Source organism: Cebus imitator, unplaced genomic scaffold (genome assembly GCF_001604975.1).
Source record: "Cebus imitator isolate Cc_AM_T3 unplaced genomic scaffold, Cebus_imitator-1.0 Scaffold432, whole genome shotgun sequence".
Taxonomy (NCBI): domain Eukaryota; kingdom Metazoa; phylum Chordata; class Mammalia; order Primates; family Cebidae; genus Cebus; species Cebus imitator.
In genome coordinates this window covers 1275182-1285329 of record NW_016107747.1, presented here as the reverse complement: position 1 = coordinate 1285329, position 10148 = coordinate 1275182, and the positions used below count along the sequence as shown (strand labels likewise).

At 36.3% G+C, this 10148-nt stretch overlaps 1 protein-coding gene across 5 annotated transcripts in view; it reads right to left on the bottom strand.

Moving 5' to 3' along the window:
• The window catches only part of NEK11 (NIMA related kinase 11), a 314403-nt gene that overhangs the window by 101940 nt on the left and 202315 nt on the right, over nucleotides 1-10148 (bottom strand). The gene's annotated exons all lie outside the window — the stretch shown is intronic.

Here is a 10148-nt window from a genome sequence, read left to right as displayed (position 1 = left end):
TTTAGTAGAGACGGGGTTTCACCATGTTGACCAGGATGGTCTCGATCTCTTGACCTCGTGATCCACCCGCCTCGGCCTCCCAAAGTGCTGGGATTACAGGCGTGAGCCACCACGCCTGGTGCTAAAAATTTCTTGGTTGAAATTACTGGAAAGGACATGTGGATCTCTGTTTTTCTTTTCTCTCTGGTTAAGAGATAGAAGAAGCTCTCATGCTAGTTAGAATGGTGATCATTAAAAATTCAGGTCTCCACCTCCACCACCCTCAGTCTTAACCAACAGCCCCACCAGCTCCTTCTGGGTCTCCAGCTTCAGGACCTTTCTGAACAATCCCTTCTCATGGAATTCTGCAGTCAACAAAACCACAGCAGAAGTAAATGAATAAATGTTTTGCTTTAAAAAAAAAATTCTGGAGACAACAGATGCTGGAGAGGATGTGGAGAAAAAGGAACACTTTTGCACTCTTGGTGGGAGTGTAAATTAGTTCAACCATTGTGGAAGACAGTGTGGCGATTCCTCAAGGATCTAGAAATAGAAATTCCATTTGACCCAGCACTCTTATTACTGGATATATATCCAAAGGATTATAAATCATTCTATTATAAGGACACGTGCACACAGATGTTCACTGCAACACTGTTTACAATAGCAAAGACTTGGAACCAACCCAAATGCCCATCGATGATAGACTGGACAAAGAAAATGTGGTACATATACACCACGGGATACTATGCAGCCATAAAAAATGATGAGTTCGTGTCCTTTGTAGGGACATGGATAAACCTGGAAATCATCATTCTCAGCAAACTGACGCACGAACAGAAAATCAAATACCGCATGTTCTCACTCATAGGCGGGTGTTGAACAATGAGAACACATGGACACAGGGAGGGGAGCATCACACACTGAGGTCTATTGAGGGGAACTAGGGGAGGGACAGCGGGGAGTGGGGAGTTGGGGAGGGATAACACAGGGAGAAATGTCAGATATAGGTGATGGGGAGGAAGGCAGCAAACCCCATTGCCATGTATATACCTATGCAACAATCCTGCATGTTCTTCACATGTACCCCAAAACCTAAAACGTGTATATATATATATATGTATATATATATATATATATGTGTGTGTGTGTGTGTGTGTGTGTGTATATGACATGCAGAGCATGTCAAGATATGTATCTTCTACAAATGTCTTCAAGAGCTTCTTCATATATATATATATATACACATATATATATATGTGTGTATATACTATAAATTTACTGAGTTAAAAAAATATATATATACATGTATATATATATATATATATATATATATATATATGTGTGTGTGTGTGTGTGTGTGTGTGTATATGACATGCTCTGCAGGTACCTGGGCATTATCAAAGTGCCTAGGCAGATACTGAGCATGAGTAAAGCCTCGCTCAATTCACAGAGGTTTTATTTTGAAGTAACAAAGCTTATACTTTGACATATTTAAGCTTAAATTGTCCCTGGATCCTGTTAGCATTCTGACATATATTAACAACCACAATGACTAATAAGCTCTAACTATTATTATAGTTGGTGGGCCTCCCAAAAATGTAATTGAAACAAAGCAGACACCAACTACCTGGGCCATCTTAGACACTCATAAGACAATGTGATGGGATTGTCTTCATGATTTCTATGTAATGACAGGGAAGTTCTTGCAGTCCTGAAAGGAATAAAGTTCTCATGTGTCATCAGGGTCCTGCTATGAGTTTCCACCCCAGACAGGTATTTCAAAAGCATGTGCTCCCATCACCTCAATGTCTGTAGCCACAATCAAAGAACTCCTTCCATTTCAGCAGCAGCATTAGTTAAATTCTACTGCCCTGGTAACGTAAGAGGTCACCATAAGGGGTCATCATAGTCATAAGAAGCAGTGGAAGGGTTAAGGGACTTCCTGTGTTGCACAGTTTTGGGCAGCAAGCACTTTAGCAGTTAAATGGAATAAGCACTGAAATGTCCTATAAATCATCCCAGCAGATGCTGGGAAACAAGCAGAGCAGAGGCACCTCAGAAACTGAAAAAGACACTTAATGAATGTATTCAGAATCTGGCAATCAAACAACATGAAAAGAAGATATTTTAACTTCAGGGTATGCATATTTTTTATTTTATAATCTAGCTTCTTTTTAATTTACAAATTTAGTTTACTATAATCTTCTCAGTAATCAAAGTGTCCAAAAATCTTAATCCAGCTTTAACAGTGGGCACACTAAAGTAACGGAGGACAGAATTGAGCTCTTTACTTTCCAACACTTACCTCTTTTTAGAAATTGACTTCTAAGAACTCATGTATATAGTACTTTTTTAAGTCAAAGCTTTTAATGTTTAAAAAAGGCAACTCCCTACCTCACCTTCAAGTTTGTCTCCAAAGTTGACCATATTCAACTCTTTAACTTGTTTTTTTTTCTTTTTTTACCTTTATCACTCTATAGCATATGTTTATACCATTTTTTAATTTAATTTTCTGTTTTAGACTATCTATGGACTTCCTACTATACATGGAGAATGTGAATTTTGTTCTTTTTTTCCTCTCTGTTAAATGTGCGTACACACACACACACACACACACACACTTACAAATATTTTTCCTTCCTCCATCTTTCCAGTACAGTTACATCACATTTTTAAAAATAATTGAATGCTTATTATGACTGTGCAAAATTATTGTATACAGTTAAGCACTCAATGTGTACAGATTACATTTTCTTTTTAAAAATGACTTCTTGTTTTCCAGGAGTTAATAATTGCCCTGGATTTTTGACTTTGTTTAGTTTTCTAATAACTTTTTTCTAATTCATCCCTAAACTCACCAAAGGAACATCCCTAAATTCCTCTCATTATGATCAAATCTAACTGGGTTATCCATTAGTTCCATTCCTCTCTAGGAAATATTTATTCACCCCTTGGAGCTCTCTGACTCATTCTAGTCTGAATCGATTGTTTTCCAGGCCTGTTGCCCAGCTATCATTCAGTGACCTTGGGAATCCCCTTAACCTCTCTCCTATATTGGATTTCCTATCACCTGAAGTTCATGTCTTTCTCTTTCTGGGTTGACTCTTATGTTTGATGAAGCATATTCTATAAGAACTTCCTAAGAAAAGTCATGGGAGGTAGATATTTTTCAGAACTAATTTTTTGATATTGGATGCCTGCAAATGTCTTTCTTCCTTTCTCACACTTGATTGATAGTTTGGATAGATAAATAATTTTAGGTTCAGACTTTATTGTCCTCTAGCTTTTAGGTATATTGAAAAATAAGACATCACTCTTTTCTCTGATACTTTATAAGTTGTCTGTTTGATTCTCTCTAAGTATTTTTCTTATTTGATAATTTTTTTCATTTTCTGTTGTTTTCTCCTGGAATTTCTATTTGTTAGGTGCTGAACCTAGATGGATCATTTTGTTTTCTTATCATTTATTAATTATATTCTGCTAAATTTCCTCACTTTAACCTTCCAAACATTCTACTGAATTTTTATTTCTGTCATTGAAATTAAAACTTCAAGAGCTCTTTCTCACTCTCTGTATTATTTGTTTCATGAAGGTAATATCTTCTCTGCTATCTTTTAAAATTTTAATATTGTTTATTTAATTTAAAAAATTTTTGTGGATACATAGTTTTTGAATTTTTATTTTCTTGCCTACACTGTCTGTTTCTGAGTTCTTTGTATATTTTTGTCCTGATTTCTCTTTTTGGTTAGATTTCTTCAGATACTGGCTACTGCCTTGCTATATGTTCACATTTAAGTGTGAAACATTATGAGTCGATTCAAGCTTTTTCTGTAGATTCCAGGATTGTCAACTGGTAGGGCTCATTCCCACCATTTTGTTGAGGAAATGTTAACATCCTTAGGATTCTCAGGCTGGTAAATGCTCCCAGAGAGATATCTTCTAAAGAATCCACACTTTTCTGAACCTGAAGAAGTCCATGCTGTTTTTCCAGTGTTTCACAAACCAAGTAGGGATGGTATCTGGGGATTTCATAACTTAACATGAAGACTTTCAATTCATCCCTCTGTTTTCATCACATCATATCACCCTGTCCTTTGTTGTCCCCTAAATCTGGAACCTTCCTGATTCGATGTTCCACCAAATCAAGTCTGTTTTCTTATGTCTTGACCGTGGAGAGGAATATTGTGGCTGTACCAGTGGAGAAAAAGAAACCTTGGGCCTATTTCTCTTTATGCAGACTGTCAACCAATCTTCCCATTTTAATCTTCACCTATACCATGCCTTCAGAGGTAGTTGAGGCCTCCAAATCTTGAGCATTTATGAGATTCTGTAGGTTCAGTTGCCTTGCTTCTCCTAGCCTACACCTTACCCTCTCCCTTCTTTCTATATATTTCTTAGGCACTTAGCTTTCAGCTTTCTGTTTTGTAAATCAGTTATCACTCATCCATCTGCTTTATATCTTTCTCAAGTTCACTAAAGCTCTCATCTGCTTCCACCTCCTCTTATGTTCTCTTTTTCCTATAGGTTTATATCAGCTTTATTCCTTTTCTGTCACTTTAGTGGGGATTCAAGCAGAGATCAATGTGTATTTCACTCTATGATTCTAATGCTCATCTTTTTAAAGAAAAAAAAAGCACCCAGTCTAGAAAGGAATTTGGATATTAACTATCCAATTCAGTGTTATTTAAATTTTTCGCAGTGGAATCTATCTTTTTCAAGACACAATCTTATATAGAAATTCAATTTATAAAACAGGTAACAGTGAAGATATTTTGGTTGAAACTGGTAAAAGAACAGGGTCTGCATCTAATTTCTCCTAAAAATATTTAAAAATATTTCACATAGCAAAAGCAAAACAGTGCACACATATTCACACTATAATCTTTTATTCAAGAAAGAACAGAGGAATTCACTGGAAAAGGAAAGATCTCAGTGAAGAGAAGGTGGGTAGACAGCCTGCATGAAAACAACTGACTGAGAACTGTGAGTAAAGCCCTAATATGAGAGATGGAGAGAGAGTGTTCCTCTGTGATCCAGCTTTCCACCGGGGGACCATGCATTCCAGGCCATGGAAGAGCAACTTGTCCCTTCCTAGCTCTGGTGCTAACTTGGAGAAGGGCTGGCGGGATGTAAGAAGGAAAGGCTCCAGGAAGTGCCCCAAGCATTTTTCCAAACCCAAACCTCAGCTTCCATGATATGCTTATTATGTATTGTATGCCTATTTAAAAATATCTCATGTGTTCCATAAATGTAAACACCTACTATGTACCCAAAATTTTTAAGAACTAGATCATCTATATAGATGCAGAAAAAGCATTTGAAAAAAGTCAGCATTCTATCATGATAAAAACCCTCTACAAATGAGGCATAGAAGAAACCTACCTCAAAATAATAAAGGCCACATATGACAAATCTACAGCCAACATCATACTAAATGGGGAAAAGTTGAAAGCAATTCCCCTTAACCTGGTACAAGTCAATAATGCCCACTTTCATCACTTCTATTCAACATAGTACTGGAAGTCCTACCCAGAGCAACCAGGCAAGAGAAAAAAAATAAATAGCACCCACATTGGAAAAAAGAAATTCAAATGATCTGTTTGCTGACCATATGATCTTATACCTGGAAAATGCTAGACTTATCCAAAAAACTGTTAGATTAGATGAACAAATTAAGTAAAATTTCAGGATACAAAATCAACATAGCAAAGTCTATGGCATTTCTGTACACCAATCACAATCACATTCAGAACCAAATCAAGAAGGCAATTCCATTTACAAAAGCTACAAAAAAAATAAAATACCTAGGAATAAACTTAAAGAAATAAAACGTGCCTACAATGAAAACTATAAAACATCAATGCAAAGAATTGAAGAAGTCACAAAANAAAAAAAAAAAAAAAAAAAAAAAAAAGCAACCCAAGGAATACAAGTAACCAAGTAAGTGAAAAATCTCTACCATGAAAACTACAAAACACTGATGAAAGAAATCATAGATGACACAAACAAATGGAAACACTCCCATGCTCGTGGATGGGCAGAATCAATATTGTGAAAATTGCCATACTGCCAAAAGCAATCTACAAATCCAATGCAATTCCCATCAAATACCACCATCATTCTTCACAGAACTAAAAAAAATCGTAAACTTCATATGGAACAAAAAAAAAGAGCCCACATAGCCAAAGCAAGACTAAGCAAAAAGAATAAATCTGAAGGCATCACATTACCTGATTTCAAGCTATACTATAAGGCCATAGTCACCAAAACAGCACGGTACTGGTATAAAAACAGGCACATAGACCAATAGAACAGAATAGAGGACCCAGAAATAAAGCCAAATACTTATAGCTAACTGATCAACAAAGCAAACAAAAACATAAACTAGGAAAAGGACAGGACACCCTATTCAACAAATGCTGCTAGGATCATTAGCAAACCACATGCAGAATGAAACTGGATCCTCATCTCTCACCTTATACAAAAGTCAACTCAAGATGAATCAAAGACTTAAATCTAATACCCCAAACCACAAAGATTCTAGAAGATAACATCAGGAAAACCCTTGCAGACATTGGCTTAGTCAAAGACTTCATTACCAAGAACCTGAAAGCAAATGCATCAAAAACAAAGATAGATATGTGGGACTTAATTAAACTAAAAAGCTTCTGCATAGCAAAAGAAATAATCAGCAGAGTTAACAACCCACAGAATGGAAGAAAGCCTCTATAATCTATACATCCAACAAAGGACTAATATCCACAATCTACAAGGAACTCAAATCAGCAAGAAACAAACAAATAAAAATCCTATCAAAAAGTGAGCTAAGGACATAAGTAGACAATTCTCAAATGAAGATATACAAATTGCCAACAAGCATATGGAAAATTGCTCAACATCACTAAGTATCAGGGAGACGCAAATGAAAACCATAATGTGATACCACCTCACTCCTGCAAAAACGGCCAGAATTTTAAAAGTCAGGAAATAAAGATGTTGGCATGGATGCAGTAAAAAGGGAACACTTTTATGCTGTTGATGGGAATGTAAACTAGTACAACCACTACGGAAAACAGTATGAAGATTCCTTAAAAAAACTAAAAGTAGATCTATTTGATTCAGCAATCCCATTACTAGGTATCTACCTAGAGGGAAGTAAGTAATTATATGAAAAAGATACTTGCATGTGCATGTTTACAGTAGCAAAATTTGCAAATGCAAAAATATGGAACCAGCCCAAATGTCCATTAATCAACAAGTGGATAAAGAAAATGTGATACACATACACATGTGGTGCACACACCATGGAATACTATTCAGCCATGAAAAGGAATGAAATAATAGCATTTGTAGCAACCTGGATGGCATCGGAGACTTTAGTAAGTGAAGTAGCTCAGGAATGGAAAAACAAACAGCCTATGTTCTCACTCATGTAGGAGCTAAGCTATGAGGACATGAAGGCGTAAGAGTGATACATCTGAACTTTAGGGACTTGGGGGAAAGGGCGGGGGTGTGGTGAGGGATAAAAGACTACACATTGGATAAAGTATTCACTGCTGGGGTGATGGGTGCATCCAAATCTCAGAAATCGCTACTAAAGAACTTATTCATGTGGCCAAACACCACCTGGTCCCCAAAAACCTATTGGAATAAAAAATTTTTTTTTAAAGAAAACCTAGGGAAAACTCTTCTGGACATTGGTCTATGCAAAGAATTCACGACTAAGACTACAAGAGTGCAAGCAACAAAACCAAAAATAGACAAATGGGACGTAATTAAACTAAAATGTTTGTGCACAGCAAAAGAAACAAATCAAGAGCATAAGCAGACGATTTGCAGAATAGGAGAAAATATTTGCAAACTATGAATCTGGCAGGGACTAATATCCAGAATTTATAAGGAACTAACACAGCCATTACACACACACACACACACACACACACACACACACACACACGTAACTCAAATAAATAGTAGGCAAAGGAAATGCAAGAACAGACATTTTTTAAAAGAAGACATATGAATGTCCCAAAAAAATTTAAAAATGTTCAACATCACTAATCACAGAAATGCAAATTAAAACCACAAGAAGATATCATCTTACACCAGTCAGAATGGCTATTACTAAAAAGACAAAAAATAACAGATGTTGATGAGGATGTAGAGAAAAAAGAAAGTTTATACCTTGTTGGTAGGAATATAAATTTGTATACCCTGTATAAAAAACAGTATGGCGATTTCTCAAAGAAATATCATTCAATTCGGCAATCCCACTGCTGGGTATACACCCAAAGGAAAAGATCATTATATCAAAAAGATACCTGCACTTTTATGTTTATTGCAGCACTATTCACAACAGCAAAGATATGGAACCAACCTAAGTGTCCATCAACAGATGACTGGATAAACACACACACACACACACACTATGGAATACTATTCAGCCACAAGAAAAAGAATAAAATCATGTCTTTTGCAGCAACATGGAAAGAAATGGAGGCCATTATCATAAGTGAAACAATTCAGAAACAGAAAGTCAAATACCAGTGTTCTCACTTATAAGCCGGAGCTAAGTAATGTGTACATATGTATATAGAGTGTCGATTAATAGACATTAGAGACTCAGAAAAGTGGGAAGCTGGGAGAGAGATGAGGGATAAAAAATTACTTAATGGGTATAGTGTACACTCTTCAGGTGATGATTACACTAAAAGCTCAGACTTTAGCACTATGCAATATACCCGAATAAGAAAACTGCATTATACCCCTTTACTTTATAGAAACAGTAACAATAATACATATTTTTGAGATAGGGTCTCAGTCTGGCACCCAGGCTGAAGTACAGTGGTATAAACACACCTCACTGCAACCTGAAACTCTTGGGCTCAAGCAATCCTCTGGTCTCAGCATCCCACAGAGTTAGGATTCTAGGCACATGCTATCATGCCTGGCGGAATTTTTAAAAATTTGTTTAGAGACAGGGTCTTGCTATGCTGCCCAGACTGGCCTCAAACTCCTGGCCTCAAGTGATCCTCTGACCTCAGCTTCTCAAAATGTTGGGATTACAGGTGTGAGCCACCACCTTCGACAATAAATATTTTAAAATATTTTTAAGGGCCTCTTCTGCACCAGACATAGTGTTAGATTCTAGAAAAACAGAGATAAGCCGTATAGACACAGCTTCTGTTCTTATGCTGCTTAGTACTCCCAACCCGTCATCCTGGAAGTCTCCAAGGAGCCTAGATTGAAAATTTGTCATCTAATCTGAGGTCCAGAGATGAAAAAGCCTTCATGGTCTTAAGTCATGCTTGGATGTTAAATGTACTTGTTGGATGTTAAATGTACTTGTTAAATGTTAAATGTATCAAATAAGTGTATTTTATATACAATTAAACAGATCACAGGGTGATCGTCAGGTGAGAAAATTAAAGAGCTATGTTATGACTGAGGTTTCCCATATGGAGATGTGGAATAAGCCAGAAAAACGCTATAATTTGTGCATAAATCTCCTAATAAAATAATGAATGTTTGCCCACCTGAAAACTTAATTATCTTTACTCCTGCCATTCCCTTTGAAGAAACTGCTTTTGGTTTACAGTTAAAAATTTTAAAATAAAAACCTGTAATCAAATTTAGAAGAAAAAAATGTCTCAGCCCTTTTCATCTAGTAAGATTACTCTGTATGACAGTTCTCTAGTCACCTAGTGAGAATGTATCACAGTCAGGCTTTTCAGATTTAAAAAAAAAAAAAAAACAGAAGAAACTAAGAAATAGGGCTTTATCCCTGACGCACAGCAATCCTACTTATTGAGACTGACAATGCTAAAAAAGTTTTGGTTTTGTTTTTCAGACCAAATATCTTCAAATAACTGACTGACCTTCAGAGTGATGGTCCTCTCAGCTTGACTGAATGTACTCTCCTTCTACAGGACAAGTTAGGTAGGGAGATTCCTTTTTCCAGAAACTGCAAAACCTATTACGCACTACTAGGCTACCATTTGATTATAAGGGACACTGAATTTCAAGTATTTCATCCTTGGAGACTAAGAGTTACTTACAATATTAGTAAGCAATTTTTCTTTGAGTTTCCTGGCCTTCGGGTCAGACATTCAACTTTTATTGGCCTCAGTTTCTTCATCTGTTATACTAGGATATCATACTTAAAT